Consider the following 13,570-nt stretch of genomic DNA (forward strand, 5'->3'; position numbering starts at 1 on the left):
TCAGGTTTTCCTGTCCTGGTTGGATGTATCCCTCTGGTTGCTCCATATAGATTTCTTCTTCCAAATGTCCATTTAGAAATACAGTTACAACATCCATCTGATGTACATGCAGATTGTTCTGCTTTGCAAAAGCTAGTAGTACACGAATGGAGGTGAAACGCACCACTGGTGAAAATGTCTCATCATAGTCAGTACCATACAACTGTGAGTAGCCTTTGGCAACAAGTCTGCACTTGTATCTCTCCACTTGTCCATCACTATGATGCTTGACTTTGAACACCCATCTTGAACCTACAGCTTTTCTATCGTTTGGAAAATCCACTAGATCCCATGTCTCATTTTCCAGCAGTGACTCATATTCCAGATCAGCTGCTTCCTGTCATTCCTTTGCATTAGGACTCTTCAGAGCTTCTGTCATTGTGAGTGGCTCTGTCACACAACACATATTTGCATGATGATCAACGACAACTGTTTAAGCAAACTCGTCGTATCCAAATCGCTTTGGAGCCTTTCTTATTCTCTCGCTTCTTCTGACTGTGTCGTCAGCAGTGACTTCATGTGTTTTATTCTCATTAGTGTCCACAGTTACCTCATTCTCAAGATGAGACTCTTCTGCTTTCTGTTTCCAGTCAAAGTTTGTTTCATTGAAAACAACATCCCGGCGGATTAAAATCCTCCTTTTCTCTTCATCATATAGACAATAACCCTTAGTGTTGCTTGCATAGCCTAAAAACGTAGCTTCATAGCCTTTTTGTCCAGTTTCTGTCTCTTCTCATCTGGAATATGTGCATAAGCAATACATCCAAAAACCCTCATGTGACTCATGTCAGGTTTTTTTCCACACTATCTCTCATAGGGTATCTTTTGCTTCAGTACAGATGTAGGCAGTCTGTTCTGAATGTAAGCTCCTGTGGCTACAGCTTTCGCCCAGTACATTTTTGGCAACTTAGCATGTGACAGCATACTTCTAGCTGCTCTCTGCAACACCATTTTGCTGTGGTGAGTGAGGTATAGTCACTTCATGTTGGATGCCTTGACCTTTTCAAATATTCTTGAAACTCTCTTAATGTGTACTCACCTCCATTGTCTGTTCTGAGTCTTTTAACAGCTTGTCCACACTCATTTGTAAATGTTCTTTCAAATTATTTGAACGTGTTTAACACCGCGTTCTTGTGTTTCAGGAAATACACTTTGCAGCATCTAAAGTAATCGTCAATAAAAGTCACAAAATATTTAGCTCCACCAATCGATTCAGTCTGCATGGGACCACAGACGTCACTATGAATCTGCTGCATTCTGTGTTTGGAACGAATTCCTCCAATTGACTTGTATGGCTGTTTAGACAGTTTACCTTCCACACATGCCTCACAGAAAGAAACATCTGTTTCTGTGGAGAAGTCCACTCCGTTCACCAGATCTTTCAGTTCTTTAAGCTTGGTAGTGTGACCCAACCGCTGGTGCCATAAGCGGGTTGCTAGTGATGCAATATGACAAACAGGTACGTCCTTCTTCACATCCAGCTGATAAAGTCCATCAGCTCTTTGTGTTCCCTATTCCTTGAAGGGTTCCATTTCTTCCTCGTATGTAACAGTGAGACTTTCTGAACTGCACTGTGTTGCCTTTCCTGATAGCTGCTCCCACTGAAAATAAATTCTCTGACAGCTTTGGAACATACACACATTATACATTGTGGCACTTTTTGCATCACTTGTTTTGAAAGTCATGTTCAACTTTACATTTCCCATTCCTAGGGCATCAACAAACCTGCCATCACCGAGCTTCACAGACTGTGCTTCCGTGAACTCTTGGTAATTTTGAAGAATGTTGTTATCAAATGTCATGTGCTTTGATGCTCTTGAATCTATCAACCATTCGACCTGTTGCACCTCATGTGCATTAACCCACTTTTGCTCTTCATTTATTAAATCTTGTTGAACAAACTGCAGCGTCAGATTGTCCATCTTAGTTTCTAATGCAGTGACAATGGTAGCATAACTAGGTGGCAAACTACCCAAAAGTGTTACGATCTGATCTTCTAATAATATCATAAAGAATATCAGCTCCTATAGCCGATAGTTGATCAGTCAATTCCTTCATTTGCTTCAGATGTTCAGTTAATTGACATCCTTCCTTCATTTCACATCGAAAATATTTTTTCTTAAGGAACAGTTTATTCGCCAATGTATCTCTCTCAAAATGGCCTTTCAGCGTCGTCCACGCTTCTATGGGAGTCTGGCAGCTTGTTACCTGGTACAGCTGGGGTGTACTCATGTTCAGCACTAACATGGAGAATGCTTTCTCTCTCTGTTTACTAAACTCCGCTTGTGCTTGTGCGTTAGCATCCATTGCTAGCGTCTCCGTCTCCGTTAGCATGCCCCACAGACCTTTAGCCTTCAACAAGTGCTCCATCTGAAACTTCCATGTCGCCCAATTTTTCGGTCCGCTCAGCTTGTCTATAAACAGCTTATCTTCCATTGTGAAAACTCAACGCTGTTTAATCCACAAAATACAGTGAAAACAGCCTTTTTAGCGTCCTCTGGGCCCATAACCTGATGAATCTTAACACATGTCTCACCGTTCACTTTATTTCTTCTTCGTTGAAAACAGAACAACAACGTTACAACACACACTGCCCCTATTGGTGAAATTACAGTATTTCAACAAGGGAGTGGGCGTGAGGAGAAAGGGACACAGAATGCCCAGGGATCATGACACAGCGTGCTTACATCACATCCCTAGTAGTGGTTTACTCAGCAACACAACTCATGGGCACCCACAAGTCCTGGGAAATCACCTGCTGGTCCATTCCCTCAGGACATTGTCAGGATATTAGGACAATTCCCTGTTTTTCAGCCCTGCAACAACAGTGAGTAAGTAAAACTAACCTGCTGTGCTGCACAAACTGAAATCTCACTGTTTGCACTGCCATTATCATTGTAATCCCTGTAAAGGTAGCCTGCCTGCCCTCCTCGTCTCTTCTGCATCATTCATTATTCACTGTCTTGCTGCTGAATAAATCAGTCACTGAGACTTTTAGGGGGTCTCCTATTGTTGCAGAGTGTTTTTGCTGTGTGCATTTCTAAAATGAATGTTGGAACATCTTTTTAGTACTTTTGCCTTTATGGTACGACAAAAAAATGTGGTGCAGTAGTTAGCAATGCTTCCCCACAAGAAGGCCTGGGTTTGACACCAGGGTCACCCAGGTGTACTGCTTGCGTGGTTTCTTTGTGTCTGCATATGTACTATTAGTCCTGTTTCAGGTTTATGTGTACAGTGTGAACCCGCCTCTCACTGGGGTGACAGGTGGGATAAACTCCAGCAAGCCCACAACCCTTACGTAGGTCTAAGGACTAAGCCATCTACTTAAAGTGTCTGACCTTCACTTTTTCCAGTGACCAATTTAGCACAAGGTGTATTAGACCTTAGTTGTATAATATAATAGGGACAGTGTTCCAATAGACATTGTAGACTTGCTGCATGATCATGTGTGTCTTATAAATAGGAAACTCACACTAATGCCTCTTTTCTATTACCTTAGATAGTGTCTCTGTTCCATATAAAGTGGAAGAGAAGTCTCCGGTGGTGTCTCCTCTCACAGCAATTTTAACAAGTGGCCAGTTACTCTCCTGGACCGAGAGCTGTGCCTGAGCTTGTATCCGAGCCAGTTGTCCAAGAGATGGTCAGAAAAAACTGTTTTCGTGTCTTTACAATTAAGATAGAAGCACAGAAATGACTCACTAAAGGCTGATTTTAGTGTGTGGGTTCACTTTTAGCCAACTTCAGCTGCGCAGACTGGTGGAGAGGTCCAAGGACAACTGGGAAATGTTGATCCTTTACAGTAAGTCTTCATATTTGATAAGCAGAAGATTTATATCCGTCAACCTCAGGATCTTCGGCCCTGAACACATTCAGTGTGGAACATTAAGGCTTCTTTTTTATTCAATGAACTCTGTGCCATTGTTAGTAACATTGCCAATTCTCCAAACTGTCTTCTGTTGTCTGCTTTCACTCATTTATTTCACTTTTAGGTTTGAGTTCATTTTATTTATACTCTCAGTTCTTCAATTAAGTCCTACCATATATCCTTAGAGTTCATGCTGTTGTTTAAGGAGCTGTCTGCTTAACCTTATATGTGAAGATTCCAAAGCCCCCAGTGATGTTATCTGTTAGTTGAGTCATGGACTGGAAACACCAAGAGGCAAAGAGCATTGTCTCATTCAAACCTCATCCCCCAGTTGTGTGTCAAACCTAAATTGAACCAAACAAAAGTTGAACACAAATCATCCCTGGAGTTGCACCACCATCAAACATTTGGCCTTTGGTTTGGCTTAGCTACAGATGGATCTTTAGGATATTGGAGGGCAAAGTGAAGAATTTTAATGATTTTAAGAAGTGCTGGTTCCCCATAACTCTTTCATATTACAGTACTTTGATCTTCCATGGGCTTATACTGCATGACTGTACTATATGGGAGATGTATTTGTCCGAAGCTATAAGCTCCTGAAAGTCAGGGAACAGAGGAATCCTTTATTACTCAGACAGTGACATTGTTAGCCCACAGTTTTTTGTTTTTCATTATGAAGCAGTCCTCACTACCACAATCCTAACAAGCATACTGTAGGTCTTTCAAATGAAAATGAAATGTGTTTTTATGTAAAATACTTTTAGTTGCATGGATATTATGTTTTTAATTACCAAACTGGTGAAGCAGCAGCAGCAGTGTCATGAATAACTTGAATATTGAATTAAATGTAAATCTATGTGACTCATTATGTTTCATTTCTTAATCCAGGAAGCTCCCTGCAAAGAATTGTTATAATTGGTACCAACTATGGCAAAAATGAAAATGGTTGCACTTGTACATTTCCAACTGATAAAATCCAATTACTGTAATATTGGGAGCAGAGCAGGTCAGCTACACGTGGAAATGTCACAGTTCTCCACAGGGAAGCGTCCAGTTCAAGAATGTTGCTTGAGACATTAAATGCATCATGAACCCACTGCAGCTTCCCCATGCAAATGTGCTTTATAGCCATCAGGAAGGTATTAATATTGTTCTTGTTATTACATGTCTAACAAACGGGCATGCGTTCATTACTAACCCCTAACACAGTCTTAGGTTAAGGTGTGACATGCTCCTCAATGAGGAACTCAGACCTTTGTTACTGTTGAGCAACATACAACCTACATTCTATTAGAACCCAGTAACATAGATGATGCAATTTTGGATTAATGGCTTGAATGTCTGCATGTTACTGAATGGAACCACTCACCTTGAGTTAATAAGTGTTTTATCAGGTTGGTTTCAGTGACAGCAGCTTGTCGCCATTCTTTGTTTCACCTCATGCCATATTCATGCCTGCCTGTCACCTGAGACTACATGTTTCAGTTTTACTTGTTTGACATGGATAATACCAGGTGTTATATTAATGTGCAGTGGATATTATTAACTTAGATCTTATTCCTGCCTCACAGTTGCATTGAGGGGTCAGGCTCACAGAGCAGGTTGCCTTCTGCACTTTGAGTCGTCCCCATCTGTCTGCCCTGCCTTTTGTTTGCAGGGAGAAATTGCAAGAACTGGGAGCAGAGCAGTCTTGTGGCTGACGTCATTTTATCTGTTTAACCACGAGTTGAACGATTGATAGAAGGATGAGGAATCGCCCCAGATGGAAATAAATGAACCTAATGTCTCTGTTGAAGATTCCTGTAACTTCACCTATCCACATGAGGTTATCAACCATTATCTTACCCCAGTCAGATAAGAGGACCTAAATTCAGACGATTGTCCTCATATGTGTATCAAGAGCAAAAAATTGTGTAGGGTGTAAGTTACAGAAAATGTGCTTCAGCTTTTGTAATTTCAATAAACGGGTTAAACCAACAGGCAACATTACTATTTAGCAGCTAAGCTAAACAATTATTATTAGAATATATGACACTATTATTATACCGTTTAAAACAATTGACAACCTGTGGTTGCTTCGCAACGATACATTTTAGCATCCATCTACCCTCGGCAGCACTGTCTGTCAGAATAATGATAGACCTCCTGAAGCTGCACAGTGCTTCTCCTGACTTCATTCATCTTCAGACTGACCATAATGACATCTGTTGTGAAACATTATCGCCCTGCAGACAAAAATACCTGCACACTGACTCTGACTGTTCCCCTATGCTGTTGATGGGTGTCAGAGCTGCGTACAAGTCACCCTGACTCTCACCTCTGTGTTAATCCATCCTTAACGTGGCCTGTGCTGCTTCCTCTCACGTCCTAATTCACTTCTGTTCCCCTCCATTTCTCCCCTGTCTTTATCCTGCCTCTCATGCCTCTAACCTCTCCTGCTCCGTTGTCGCTGCCTGTATTAAGATCAATGCATGTCGACTGAGAGGGAACGTCCGCCAGCGCGCTGGCTGCTCTGTTTAACCTTCTGAGTGGCTCGGCGTGCACTGCTCCATCACAAACACAGGCACACGCACACACACTGAATCACAGGCAGAAAGGTTACATTGATCTTAGTCATGGGTGAGATTACGAAAGCCTTCATCCTTCATCTCTATCTGCGTCCGCCTCATTCTCCCTCTCTCTCGTGCTCATCCATCCCTGGCTCACCCTTGATTTTTTTCTTGTTATTCTGGCCTCTTTATTTCTTTTGCAGCACACTCAGTTACTCTCTTCCATTCTCCATCACATGTATCTGTTTCTATCCTTTTGTTTTATTCTATTTGGTTTTAATTTATTTCCTCTCTTACTCTTCCTTCCTCATCCTCCTCCTTCTCCTTCTCTGAGTCCTGGTAATATTTGCTATAAATCACAAACACACTGACAAACACGCACACACACACAAACATGCAGTTTGTAGGGCAGCACTTAAACCCACACACACTAAAATTTCAACAATCACCGCTGCAGTTTGCCTATAGTACGTCATTAGCAATCATTCCCTTTGCATTGACTCCTTTCACCAACTCTCCATGTGTGACAATGGTACAGATCTAAGTGGGTTGACTCTGTGATCCAGTAGTATTAGTTATCACATCACACACAACCTCACACACAGATAATCATCACATCTTCTCAGACAACACTGAAGCTGTTATAATAACTTCCAGCCATTCAGCCAGGCCATTGAGTCGGAAGTAGCCAGATCGCTCTGATGTAATTCTCTGCTGCAAAACGTGATCAAAGTTCAAATTCTTCCGCACGCTACTAAAGCAACAATACCTCACTGGCTGGCATTTAACACGATCCAATAAGAAACGATGGATAATAGGAGGCTGAACTATGATTTACTGGACTTTGTTGATTTGCAAGGAAACACTGTCATTTTCATTTGAATTGTTTCCTTAGTCATCTGTCGTTTCATTAATGTCCAAATATGAATGTGTAATTAAACATTTCAGGGCAGGTTCTGAAAATGTGGCTTTTTATTTTGATCATTTTCACTTCATCTTTCTCAGCAGATCATTTTCTACTGAGCTATGATAACAACAAAAGTAAACAACCCAGTTAAACCAGATTATTAATGATTGTAATGCAAACAACTTCTCTCTTAGTGGACAGAACAGCTTGTGTAGCACATGATTCAAGTTGAACTTTGTTTATTATGTATTTATACACTTGTTTATTTTTCTTACCTTGGCTTTTGTGGATCTTTGAACATGTTCAGGCTCAGCAGAAAGTAACACATTTACTACGGTAGGAAACTACTGTATGTCACAATCCGAATTCTGTATGGTCATTTCCTGTTTTATTCTGTAGTATATCTGGTTACTGTCACACCATGTTTAGTTCTCACTTTACTTCCGGTCGCATTGTCTTCCAGCTGTCATCAATCTGTAATCAGTCTAAGTATTTAGCTGTCCGTACTCACCTCAGTCCTCTTGCAAATCATTGTATCGTGTACCTTGTTCCAGTGTTACCTATTTCAGTCTTTCCTTGTTACCAAAGTTGTTTTGGATCATCCCTGTCTGTGCCGTAGCTGAGTACTCTGTTGTCAACGTGCCTGCCTTTGCCTGTTGCTCTGGTGCTGTCACCAATCGTCCACTGTGTAACAAACCTGACATGATCTGGCCAGACCTGGACCCAGCCAGCTCCCAGTTTTTGTTTCAACCTAGTTTTGTTTGTTCGTTGGGAAGAGTTTTTGCCGACTTACCCGGAGATCTCCGCTCCTGCTTCTCAGTGCTTGCAAAGGATTACCAGGAAGCAGCCAACCCGGAAGCACAGCTGAGCACCGTCGAGGTAGCGATTGCCTTCTTGGAGAAAGAGGATTGCTGGTTAGATTACCCCGGAGGGTGGACCCTCTTCAACCAGCTGTGCTTGAGGCGTGAGGAATTGTAGCGCGTCCTGCATGACGTGTTTGCCTATGCAATGGTTCCTTGTTCAACGCCAGCTCCTGTCTCTCAACCGACGTCCCACCGATCACCAGCTCCTGCTGCACTCCCCACTCAAGGTCAGTCTTCGGTTCCTGTTTCTTCTTGTGGTCCTGTTCATGTTTCTGCTCCTGCTTCACCTCTGTCCGCTGCTAAAGCCTTAGCCCCGGCGTCTCAGCAATCTCCAGGCTCCACCTGCTGGAGAGCGGCCTCAATCGGACTCTGCAGTAATCCCTCAGTGGAGGGGTTTCCATGAACACCGGTCTGCCCTGTGTCCCTACTCCACCACTGACCTCTGTGCTGGCTCCGACGAGGGACGCCAGATCTGGAAGCAACTGAAAGGCCAGTGCAGCCCTGTCCCTCATTCCCTCGTTCCTCAGCCATGACAGACCGCAACAGCCTCTCTGTCCTCTCCTTGCTCTTCCCCTGCGGCTGTGTTCTCCTGCTCGCCGATCTGCACCTCCACCAGTGCTCCTGCAGCCCAGTGTTTACACCCCACTGCTACTCGAGCCCCAGCTCCGGTTCCCATTCCGATGTCGAAGTTGACTTCGGATCTTGCTGTCACATCGATAACGCAGACGTTGCAAGCCTCTGCTTCAGCCTCTGCTCTGCCTCAACTATTGGAAGGCATAAACTGTCCCCCGCATTGGCGCTCAGTTTGACATCAATGGGGTATTAAACAGCCACAGAACATGCCTGTCGCAGTCTCAGAACTGCAGCCTATCACGGAATCGCAACCTGTACCAGTCACAGAACAGCAGTCTGTTCCAATCACAGAACCACAGTCTGTTCCAGTCACAGAACTGCCGCCTGTTTGGGTTCCAGACGGGCCGTCGGCGACCACGTCAGTCTGGCTTTTTGTCACACATTTCCTGTCTTATTTTGTAGTCACTTCCAGTTTCTGTTCAGTCATGCCCTTTTCTGCTTTACGTTTTCAGTCACGTTATTACACAGCTGTTTACTATCCGGTCATTTACCTCAATATTAAGCACCAGCACTTACCTTTGTTTCCGTTCCGTTCTATTTCTGCCTGCCCGTCCGCCATCTTAGCAACTATCGCAATTGGGACAGTACGATCTGGCCAGACTTTGACCCAGCCAGCTCTGGGGGTGTTTTTTGTTTTTCCCATTTGCCTGCCTGAGGAGGAGTGTTTTCGCGACGACATGGATTTTCTGCCAATCTACCCGGACACCTCCACGTCAGTTTCTCGGCATTGGTAAAGGGGCTACCGGGAAGCGACCACCCCAAGGGCCCAGCTGAATGCCGTCACGGTGGCGGCTCTTGTCTTGGAGGACGAGGACATCAGGCTAGACCATCTTGGCATTCGCTCCCTGTACGACCGGCTGTGTGCAAGACGCAAGGAGTTACAGTAGAGCGCAATCTGCATGCCGCGTCTGCCTACGCCATGGCCACGTGTTCCTGGCTCCTCTCTGACGTTCTACTGACAGCCAGCTCTTGCTGTTACTCCCGCTCAAGGTCAGTCCTCGATTCCCTGTTTGTTCTAGTAATCTCTCTCATGTGTCTGCTCCTGCGTTGCCTCTGTCCCCTGCCAAGACCCCAGCTCTGGCGTTCCAGCAGTTGCTGGGCCGTGCTCTGGCTCCACCTGCTGGGGAGCGGCCGCCATCAGACTTGGCCGTAATCCCTCTGCTCACCAGGGGAGCTTTCATAGATGCCGTCCCCTCCTGTGTGCTGACCCACCACCGACCTTCAGACTCCCATCGGGGGACGCCACATCTAGAAGGCACTGAAGGCTCAGAGGGGCACCGACCTTTGTGACTCACTCTCAGTCCCGGCCCTTATCCTTGAGGGGAGGAAGTTGGGTCCCAGCCGTCTGCGTTCTGGCCGATGTCAGAGGGGGACAAGTCAGAACATCAAAGAATGTGAGCTTTTCCCTTAGCCTGTTCCAGATGGATCTCCTGGCTTGTTGGGCCCCGGCTGCATCGGATCTCCCGCCTCATAGGACCCCGGCTGCACTGAACCTCCCGCTACATCGGACCCCGGCTGCACCAGTCTCCGCACTACGTTGAACCTCTGCTGCACCGGGTTTCCTGCCACAACAAGAACCCTAATCTGGCAAACGATAGCGCTCCAACCATGCCCAACTCATGCCCCGGCCCAGTCCCGGAACGTGCATGCAACGCATCTGGCCCCTGCTTTGGTTGCCGTCCGGCCAAGCCCAGCTCAAGCCCAGTCAAACCCAGCTTCGGTCTCGTCAAGTTCTGCTGTCGCCCCGCCAGGCCAGGTCTCGATTCTGTCCTGAGTTGCCCAGGAGAGGCCATTCTGTCCCTAGATGGCCCTAAAGAAGCGGCCATTCTGTCCCCTGTTGGCCCTGAAGAAGCGTCCTTTCTGTCCCTTGTTGGCCCTGAAGAGGCGGCCATTCTGTCTCCTTTTGGCCCTGAAGAGGCAGCCATTCTGTTCCCCTTTGGCCTTAATGAAGCGGACATACTGTCCCGCGTTAGCCTGACTAAGTGGCCATTCTGTCGGCCCCGAGGAGGAGACCGTTTGCGGCCTTGTCGGCCCTGAAGAGGAGGCTGTTCGCAGCCCTGTTGGCCCCAAAGAGGAGGCTGTTCGCAGCCCTGTCGGCCCCGAAGAGGAGGCTGTTGGAGCCCTGTGGGCCCCCGAAGAGGAGGCCGTTCGCAGCCATGTCGGCCCGAAGAGGAAGCCGTTCCTGCCCTTGTCAGCCCTGAAGAGCCTCAGTTCCCGTTCCTCCTCAGTTCCCGTTAGCCCTGAAGAGGCCGTTCCTGTCTCAGTTCCCGTTCCTGTCTCGGTTCCTGTCCCTGCCTCAGTTCCTATCGACAATGAGGAGGCCATTCCTGTCTCTGTTCCCGCTCTTGCCTCTGTCTTTGTCGGCCACGAGGTAACCGCTTCAGGAATTCCTGTCAGCCATGAGGAGGCCGTTCCGATCTCAGTTCCTACTCCTGCCTCTGTCAGCCACGTGGAGACCGCTTCAGGAGTCCCTGGTGGCCCAGAGGGGCCCTCGTCCCGCTCCTTTTATGGTGGTCCAGGCTGGTCTATGCTGACCTGGGATCCTGTGTTGTCTGCTTTTCTGTGTACAGGTGTCTTCCCCGGAGTGTCTGGTGGTACTCGGATGAGCACAGCTGCCCCCATCCCTGGCAGTCCAGTCTCCGGGGGTCAAGAGGTGATCGCACCATTCCCGGTTCCGGTGTCCTCTGCTTCCCTGTGTGCAGGTGCAGTTCCTGGGGTTCCTGGTGGTCCGGCACCAACTACGTCTGCCACCGCTCCTGGTTCCAGTGTCCTCTGCTTCCCTGTGTACAGGTGCAGTTCCTGGGGTTCCTGGTGGTCCGGCACTGACCACGTCTGCCTCAGTTCCTGATGGTCTGGCATCGACCACGTCTGCCTCAGTTCCTGGTGGTCCAGCACAGACCACGTCTGCTTCAATTCCTGGTGGTCTGGCACTGACCACGTCTGCCTCAGTTCCTGGTGGTTCGGCATTGACCACGTCCCTCTCAGTTCCTGGTAGTTGGGCTCCGACCACATGTGTCTGCGACTCTGGACAGTCCAGCGACGACCACGTCAGCTCCACGTCTGGATTCGTCTCTGGTTCTGGCGCCTCGTCTGTCCTTGTCTCTGTTTCTGGCCCCCACTCTTTCCTGTCTGACGGGAAGCCGTCCGGAAGCAGCCCCGCCTTGTTTGGACTCATGTTCTGGACTCCGAATTTGCTTTGTTGGTTTGGTTTCTGCCTAAGTCATTTTGGGGGGTTGGTTGTTGTGGCCCTCCGCTTATCCTCCTTCCGCCCACACTGGTTGTGGTGCCTGCCGGTACCGTAGCCTAAGCTTGTACGTGTTTTTGACCTACTTACCTGTGTTGACCATCCGCCTGCCTGCCGCTTGTTTACATCTGCCAATCTGCTCACCTGGTTTGACCTGTGCCTGTACTTTTACGTGTTTTTGACCTACTTACCTGTGTTGACCATCCGCCTGCCTGCCGCTTGTGTACATCTGCTAATCTGCTCACCTGGTTTGACCTGTGCCTGTACTCTGACCAATCTGAACATTAAACGTTTCTTTTACGTACCTGGACGTCTCCTGGGCTGTGCATGTGGGTCCGCCATCTTAGCGACTATTGCAATCAAGACACATGTCAGGTTTTGTCTCTGGTTGCGGCTCCTCAAATGGTTTTATCTCTGGTTCCAGCTCCACTCTGGTTTCGTCTCTGGTTCTGGTTCTACGTCTGGCTTCGTCTCTGGTTCCGGCATCTCATCTGCCTGGTACAGCTCAACACTCATCTCGTCTGCATGAGTGGTGGTCTCACCCTGGTGGCCACCGGCTGTTACAGTGGCGTAAGCCGCCACGGTGTTTCCCACGCCGGCGTCCGAGGATAAGACGCTCTCAGCCGCTACAGGCCCCAGGAGGGGTCTTATACTTGGATGCCACAGTATGTCTGTTACAGCCGTAGCACTTCAGACCACCTTTTTTACTGCAGTACGTGCACGTCGCCAGCGCGCCACGGGTGCGTCCCCGACTAAGGATTTTTAATCCTGCAGCAAGCTGAAAAAAATCAGTGTGCTAGTCTCGTGTTAACCACCAGGTGGCGCAAAAATGTAAGGTCCGACTGTTCATTTCTATCTGTGTCTACACATTAAGCACAAAAAACGATGTCATGGTATTGTATCATTAAATGTAGAGTAGTTCATTTTTAAATATTATAGATTATTATGCGTCTTTGCTTGCTAGTGTGGGCTAGTGTTTGTTGTCAATTGCCGAAGCTGCTGATGTTTTTACACAGTTTCCAGGCCAGCCAAGAGACACAGTCTGTTGTGAGTCTCCTCCCAACCTCAGAGGGCGGCACTGAGTAACTGTTTCCTTCCGGGAACCTCATTAACTGGGGGACTATTTAAATGGAGGATGGAGACTCCTCCAGTTGTCAGTGTGTTATGGTGGACTCTCAGTTTGCATCTGGCTTCCTGTATGACGGTTGGTTTTGTGTTTAGTTTGGATCGTGAACAGCCCTGTTACTTCTAATTTGCCTACTCAGTGCAGCGACCGATTGGGTCCTAGTTTTGTTTAAATGTGGCTTCTGTTTAGTATTATTCCTCTGTCTAGTTTGTTTGTTCCTGCTTCGCAGTGCGCCTCAGTTTAGTTTATGAACCTTTTGCCTACTCTGTAGTGACCCTTTGTTTTGTGTAGTATAATAAATATATCGTTTTGTATTCTGCCATCCTCGCCTGTTACTGCTTTTG

General features: G+C 46.9%; 1 protein-coding gene across 1 annotated transcript in view; it reads right to left on the minus strand.

The window, feature by feature from the left end:
- The window catches only part of slitrk2 (SLIT and NTRK-like family, member 2), a 74,134-nt gene that overhangs the window by 40,607 nt on the left and 19,957 nt on the right, over nt 1–13,570 (minus strand). The gene's annotated exons all lie outside the window — the stretch shown is intronic.

Source organism: Betta splendens, chromosome 10 (assembly GCF_900634795.4).
Source record: "Betta splendens chromosome 10, fBetSpl5.4, whole genome shotgun sequence".
In the NCBI taxonomy this organism is placed as follows: Eukaryota; Metazoa; Chordata; class Actinopteri; order Anabantiformes; family Osphronemidae; genus Betta; species Betta splendens.